The sequence below is a fragment of the Lingula anatina genome, chromosome 7, assembly GCF_051362555.1.
Source record: "Lingula anatina isolate TDL-2025a chromosome 7, LinAna3.0, whole genome shotgun sequence".
NCBI lineage: Eukaryota > Metazoa > Brachiopoda > Lingulata > Lingulida > Lingulidae > Lingula > Lingula anatina.
In genome coordinates this window covers 10,446,127-10,454,467 of record NC_141773.1, presented here as the reverse complement: position 1 = coordinate 10,454,467, position 8,341 = coordinate 10,446,127, and the positions used below count along the sequence as shown (strand labels likewise).

Genomic DNA, 8,341 nt, shown 5'->3' with positions numbered 1-8,341 from the left:
CCATTCCTGTGCCATTGTTATCCTTATCTACTGGCACTATTTTTTTTTTTTTTTTTTTTTTTGCTGTGGGAATTGAGGCCCAATTTTTTATATAAATGCATATAGCAAGCAAAACTAGACAAAACCAAGATTTTTTCCATCCTTGTGCCATTATTGTCCTTATCTACTGGCACTATTTTATATTTTCTGAGGGAATTAAGGCCCAATTTTTTTATTCTTAAGAACACCTCACTCCCATCCCTGTAGCAAAATACTTGCCGATTGCATTTATTTTGAGAATCAGATTTTATATATATTTATATTATGTATAATGCAAGAAAAACTAGACAAAACCAAGAATTTTCCCATTTCTGTGCCATCACCGGTGACATGTACCAGAAAGTCCCCCATGACAGAGAGTCCGCTTCCCATTCATTTGTACAAGTGAGCCTCGCCCTAGATTTTGACCTACTTAGGTCAAACTAACCCTAACTATATGGAGGACGGACTTTCTGTCACACGGACCCTCAGTTTCATGGCACCGGCCTTATCTACTGGTACTCCTTCATATTTGCTGTGGGAATTGCGGCCCAAAATTTTTATTTTTAAGACCCCCCCCCCCCATTCCCGTAGCAAATGACAAAATTTAGTTATTACAAATATGCATACATTTATCACAAATATGTGTGGTAATATTTTAATAATGTTAAGCGAAGATTAGAGGCAAATGACGAATATTAAATATGTTACAAATATACTAACAATTATTACTGATTTGTGCTAGTGAAATTGTGATGCTGCAAAATAAAATTTGCAGCTTTGCTGAGCAGGTGCAACACTTGATAATACTTCCTTTCCGTTTAAGATTTAAGCAAGCCTGTATTTAATATGTATCGTGGTTTTAATTTGGAACACTGCCATTATATTATAACTGAAGATGTTCTCAGGAGTTGCCATACCATTAACACAATTCAATTCTCTTATAGATTGTTTCATGGTTGACTTAAATGTTTTAAGGTTGAAAGTAATAATTAATACAGATTCGGTAAATGGTGATTGTAATATTGTTTGTGAGTTCCTGTTTTCATAGTTTCTAGTAATTCACACTTAAATTGTAGAAGGAAGATTGTCACGGGACCCATATCTTAGTCTGGTGTTTTTTTTTTATCATTTTCTTTTAACTTTTGTTAAAATAATAACAACTTGTATAACATCACAATAACACACTGGCATCTTTGAAAATATGCATTGGGTGTATATCTAAGGATTATTCATGACTTAAACTATTTATATTTTACGAGAATTAATTGATGATTTAAACACTTATCATAAGCAGCTGAGATAAAATAGATGGAAAATGCAAAAGCTGATGAATGATAAGTATTAAAATGAAAAAATATTTTTTGGATCCCTTTTCACTGATTTAAACTTATTCAACCATTTTGAAGACTTGCAGTTCCTACGTGTGTTAATAAAGGGAATCGGAGAAGACTGATTGTGCCCGGAAGTGACGTGTAGTGGTGTTAGAAGCGAAGCTGAGTGGTCATTTTAACCTGGAGGTGAACGGGAGAGAAGACGTGTAGTCGGAGGAAAAATAAGTTTTCTAAACAACCTGGTAAGATAACTCTCTTTTTTTACGCATTTTGGGCAGAGAATACTTGTAGAAATAAAAGATGCATGATATGAAAACGTGACACGGAACTTGAAGGTGCAAAATCGTGCTTAATTTGCGGTCAACTTGTTTTGAAATAAATGCTGCATTGACCGCCAGCGCGACAAAGAGCGTTGAGGGAAAATAATTCCCGGGAGTCTATAAATCGTTGTCATGCGGAAATTTGGCATTAATTAGTCTATCGCTCATAGACTTCCAATCTTAGATTGTCGACTGGGGGCGTTGCTGTCGCCACCATCCTGTCAGTTTGGACGCGGGGGTGTCGTGTGAGAGTGAGACACAGATTTCATTATTTGTATTGTATATACACCTACGTTTGAAATACATTCAGCGTTTTCATACCTTAACTTTTTTGTTTAAAAAGAAAAAAACCACACAATTACTTCGGAGGGAAGAATCAATGTTAGGCTATAATAGTTTTTGAAGGGAAACCACGCATGCCTCTCCCCTAATTGTAATTGACAGTGTCCTTGCATCTTGTTGACATGATATCAACTTGAAGTTTACTAACCTGCCCCAGGCCGCCATTGAACGACCTTGTCCGCGTACACTGGAACACTTATCCACAATATACACTGATCCACAATGCACTTTGAAGAAAATTTCATTTCATATCTTGTTTCACAGATGATGACAATAAAGATAAAGTGATAATACATTTTTGCTATTAATATTTATGTGGAGTTGTCCAGTTTTTTTGGTTGCTTTGATTTTGCAAGGAGAAAGGATAACGAAAAGATAATATGCTTGGTGTGATTTTTAAATTAAAATGTTTTAGTTACTATTTATAATTGCTTAAATATTTTAACATTTCTTTGATTTGCTTGAAAGAAGATGGCATGCAGCGACCCATAGTTCCCCTATTCACAGTGCAGAACTGGCATGGTTTAAAAAAACTTTCGCGTGTGTGTTTGTGTGTGTGTGCGTGGGGGGGGGGGAGGTAGGGAGGTAGGATGCCTCACATTTACCAAGAAGTTATAAAGAGTCTCATTATAACTTCTTGCATTTACCAACATCAAGTGGTGAGAGTATTAGCGAGGCAGAAAGTGTTTCAGACAGCACATCTGATTAATTATCTATTGTTTATTATACATTTTTTATTCTCATATTTATATATTTTGTATAAAATAACTCTTGCATTGCTTTCTATACAAGGTCTTTATCACATACATTATCAGATATGAAGTACTTTTAGGTGATTTATTTTCATTGTCATACAGATTATTGGCCATTACTGTTATTATGTGTACTATATTTTCATTTAGTTTTTACTTTTACCTTATCATTATTTTGGTACAATTTATACCTTGTTTATTGTATGGTTAATGGAAACATTCCAAATAGGTGTTTAGAGTGCTTTAACACATGATTTTTTTTGTGTTACTGTAACAGCCTTTTGCTTTTAGCATTTTTTACTATTCTATAGGGCTTTGTACAAAATGTGTATTGGTTAACAAAATAATTATTTAGACCAACAAATGCTGGTCTGTGAGAAAAGTTATATAAAATTAATAAATACGCTGATACAAGTTTTTCTAGTTACAAGACTTTTATACAGTTAAGTGAAATCAGTGATGGTTTCTGTGAGAAAATATTGTAATACACCACCCCTCCCTCTCTTCTCTAGGATTAAAAAAAAACAAACAAACAAACAAAAAAAAACAATTACTTTCCCATTTACTTGTGCCACATCGCAATTATTTAACATATAACTCTTATTTTCACCACAAGACAAGTTTCATTAGAAAAAATTATTTATGCAATATATATGCTGAAATAACTTGCTCTGATTCATATTAGACTGCATACAACAGGTAAATCTGGTTACCTCCACCCCCACATATTACTCATTAAAAATACGATGCCTCAAACGATGCCTCAAACCAAATAATATTTTTTCACACAACAAATATATGCATAAACTTTATAATAGCAAATTATTTTAAAAAATTGACGATGGACACTTTGCCAATGGTTATCTGCACTCATCCTTAAATTTTTCACATATCGACATTTTCATGGTGTGACTTTGAACTTCCATGGGTTTGAAGACCTTTGCTAGACTGAATATCCATGATAATTTTATTTCATTATTAAAATTGATGGTCATTATGCATTATGTAATATTGCAACGAAAATGAAGAAACCTCTATTTTGGACACTGCTTTTATAGTGACCATTAAAGAAAAACCATGTTACTTACTCTTCTTAAAACTTACAGGAAAGAAACACAGGTCTAAAATGCAGCCTGTGTTGGAAAAGCAATCTAATTGGTTTCTTTTTCTGTTGTACATGTTTGTGAAGTTGTTATCTTTCATATATTGGCATTTTCAATGTGGGACTTGGAACTCCCATGGTCATGAAGCCCAGTGGTAATCAAATTTTCTAAATGACCACGTTATTAATAAAAATAAATGGTGGTAATTATAGTTAATCATTATGTAATATTGCATCAAAATTGACAAAAAGCCAACTTCGTGCACTGTCATCACAAACGTTATGATAAAAAGCAAACTGTGTTACTTATTATTTTTTTAGCTTAAAAGAATGATTCTTAGGATTGACATACAGCTCAAATAAGAAAACCAGCTCTATTGGATTATCATTTTTTATTGAATTAACGCAACTTTTTGTGAAATTCTCATTTTTCTCATTCTGGCATTTTCTAAGTATGAACTTGAACTCTCATGGGCCTGCTTTTACTTTCATCGGTATTACCTGTTTTGCATAATTTAAATTTGATGTTGACTTTGCAGTTAAGCGTAATATATTATTGCATCAGAATTGACAGCATCCTATTTTGTGCATTATTACTTTGTGCTTTTCTTAAGATGTGACTTATGGGCCTGAAAGACCTTTGAGAGGGTCAGTCTGTAAATTTCCCTTGGTATCACTAAGCTAAGTTCAGAGTTATAAAGTCATTTGCCTAATTAATAGGTTATTAAATGAGATTACATAAAGCACAGTTGTTGATATTTCCCTGTAAACTCCCAAAGATTAAGCCAGTCTGCTAGATTAATAATAAGGAAGCAGTGATAATTATGCAGGTAAATTTTGCAATATCTCTGGGTCCACTCCTGTTATTGACCATGTTACCTGTTGTGCATGATTAAAATTCAGTGTTGACTGACAGTGCTATTATAAGCATTATTTATTATTGCATCAAAATTGACAAAATGACCTATTTTGCATCTTTATTTTCTGTTTTTTGTCTGTACATTTGACAGCTTTGCTGCCTTGTTTATATAAATGTTACATACTTAGTATGATGAATATAACAAATCTTAATAAAATTGAAAGTTTTGATTTATTTGATAATTGTTGTCAGTAAACAGACTTCTTTTTTGTTAACAAGGGTGGTAGTAATTTAGTTTATGAATAACTTATTTAGAACATTTGATGAATGATCTACTTCATGGAGTTCCTACAAAATTTCTGTTACATACGACAGAATATTCAAATGTGGTATCAGACTAAGACGGATGTGATTAGTCTGATACGATGAAGTACGTAATGTGTATGACATTAGCAGCTGGCCCGTATAAAAAATTGTAAATTCCGCGTCACTGACAAGACGAGCTCGCAGGTGGGGAAAACGAAGGTGAATTTTGTTTGTACCAAATAAATTTGCAAAAGTTAAAGAAATGAACTTTTTAATGTTGTTTTGAATGAACAAGGTAATGTTGGTAGCATGTCGGACCCATCGTTTGACTAGTCCAAGGCAAAGGCAACAAAGGATAGGACAGAAATCAATGATTTATTTGCCTTTATTTGAAGACGCATCAAAGTATATTGGGGGAAATCTCGGGTTTTCAACCTCTTTTGCTGAATATGAAAAATGTAAAAATGCAAGACCAATTATCCCTTTAAGTGCAGATCGGGGGCCTACTTTTAAAATAGAAACTTGCTTCAACTTATGAGACCTAAAATTAAAAACTTGCCTCAACTTGTGAAACCGTAAATATTAAGTACTTTGGGTGATAGATAAATCATTGTAATAGTATTACGCTAGCACACAAAGAAGCTTTTTCCGTTAAAAGAAAAACAAATGGCGCACACTAAGATGAGGTAGAGATAAAAGCGTGCTTCATTTTAATTGACTGAAGATCTATGTTAAACGGAGTCCTGCACGAATGTATGTGAAAATGATAACTATAGAGGTCCGTAAATTGTCTCTACTTTTCCGTCCAGTTTAAGGACACCCTTGTGGTATCGGTGAAACGAGCTGCATCTTTTTTCAAGCAAATTCCAGCCAAGAACTTCTTTTTCCAGCCTTACTCTCAAACTGAATCTACGTTTCCGATGCCCTTCAAGATTGGACGTAACCGCATCAACGTTGAATATTGAATAAAGATTGATAAAATGACAGCCAAATATCAGAGATACTGCTTCAGCTATGTCACGAGACTAACGCCTTCAACCTGAAACGAGCAAACAAAAATGTTTAAATTACTTACAGCGAGCGTTATACGACTCAAATAATGTCGACATGCCAAGGGTTAAACCATTGTGTGTGTGTGTGTGTGTGTGTGTGTGTGTGTCGATCAGCCAGAAAAGGGCTTTAAAATGCACCACAATATATGCGTTATGCCCTACAAGGGATCATCGGTCGATTTATATTTAATGTACATGTAGGCTTCGGCTTGTTGAAAAATGATATTTTAACTCTGTAATGTATGTGTAATTAACGTGACACCTGTAAAATGCTGATTACACCAAATGTTACTATGACTATTCATTAAAAAATTTCATTGCTAAAGAAGTGACGCGTTTCAAATACCACGAAATAAGACTTCTCCATTCATCACCATTGCAGCGAAAGTATGAAGCAGGCTTCAATTACTCTTACCACTGGGGTCGTCTTTCATCAATCTTTGTAACAGGCCATACTGTGCGAATGCCCAGTACTTAACTGAGAACCAGATTCTTAGTAATAGTATTCTCTACATTAACAAAGTAGTAAAAAATACTTACCTTCTATTTGCGCCGAAAATCTAAACTCATTTCTCTCAACTGCTCAGTAATACGGGTGTCTGTACTTTTTCGTGTACCAAGTTGGTTTTCGTTTAAAATTGTAGCTTGGTCTGCGATATTTTCTGCCGTAACGTGTACGGCTGCGGTAGTTACCATAGTAACTGTATAACCCACCATAGCCACCATGGTAACCTTTGTATCTGTTGCTCAAAAATTTACCACCGTGGTAACCGCCAAGCTGGTTGCCACGGTAACCGCTGTAGCCTTTTTTGTACGGATATCTGTTGTAAGACGTCTGTGTAGCGCAAACCACGGCAACGATTAACACAAGTACCAGCGTTTGCTTCCACATCTTGCTGCTCTCATTTGACGCTAGTGAAATTGGTGTTGATGTAATGAACATTGAGAATTTTTTCTTCGTTTTTATAGCTTTTGGCGTTGCTTGTCTAACGTAATTTTTTGGGGAAAACGGTCCATTTGTGTCTTGCAACATATAATTATGCAAAATTGGTGGTTTTTCGTAGCACTTTTTAATACAAAGTAAACATCGCTGTAAATATGGGTCCCTATTTATCAAGTTGTTTTAACCGCAATCATTTTAACGAGTTTATACATGCACCTCTCTCTCTCTCTCTCTCTCTCTCTGTGTGTGTGTGTGTGTGTGTGTGTGTGTGGGTTTGCGTGGTTCTGTGACTTTTAAGAAAAGATAATTCCATAAGGGCATTTCCTTCGAGCTACCGTCACCATTCTGGCAGCCATAACTTCATCTATGAATAACCGTGGCAATCAAACTATCATATTAATTTTAAACATTATATTAATTATTTAACTATTATATCAGTATTAGTTTTAGACACGAGCTCTATCTTTCACAGCAAACACACTGAATAGCAAACAAAATTTTAGTACGAAATATTGTTATTGTAAAACGGGACCTTTAATGACTTCAATTTTACTGCATCTGCCACGGCTATTACTGTACTTTCCAATCGGAATTTAAAATTCGCTTCCGTCACTGTTCATTGGAATTGGACCACGTCTCCTGATACCGTGACAATCTCTTTCCGTCTTTGCGGTCTACCAGGAGTTAGCCAGAGATGTCTGAACCCTGGTAGTTAATATTAATGGGGATTGGGCCTTTTATAACCACAGGCTTTACCCTGGGGCTCCTACAATATAATGCTAAGTAAATGTATTTCACTGTATACCCCCTTCCTTGAAATACCTTATACTCTCTGAGGGTCCGTTCGTGTATCGGGTGTAATGAAATAGATTATGAAAAGAAGCATTTTTATATTTACCCATTTAGAAGTCCATTTAGAAATGCCCTGCGATTACAAAACCCAAGTCACGCTTATAGTCCAACTATTGAGAAAGTGTTTAAAAAAATAAAATAAATATCACGATTTTATGGCTAAACATCCCTTCAGATCATAGAAAAGATTATTTACAAGGAAAATGGAGAGACTGAAAAATATATGGACTTAGAAATTAAAACTGAACAACTTAAGACAATTGGCGAAAATCTAATTAACAAGGCTATACTGAAGTAGAGTCGTCATCTCGTGGGGAGTCGCATCCTCAGCTACAGGGTACAAAGATGGAAGTAAATGTGAGCTGTGCTGTCGATAGGGTAATAGGATATTAATAACAGTGCTGGCTGAGATGCTAAGTTCCGGGTACCACCCATTGAGTCGTTTTCTCCTGATCATCGCA

At 34.9% G+C, this 8,341-nt stretch overlaps 1 long non-coding RNA gene across 1 annotated transcript; it reads right to left on the bottom strand.

Moving 5' to 3' along the window:
* Positions 1-4,245: 4,245 nt before the first annotated feature.
* LOC106160223 (uncharacterized) lies at positions 4,246-7,551 on the bottom strand. Its single transcript, XR_001238107.2, has 2 exons — positions 6,626-7,551; positions 4,246-6,072 (listed from the first exon to the last, which is right to left on the bottom strand). It is a non-coding gene; the product is annotated as an uncharacterized LOC106160223 (long non-coding RNA).
* Positions 7,552-8,341: the final 790 nt, after the last annotated feature.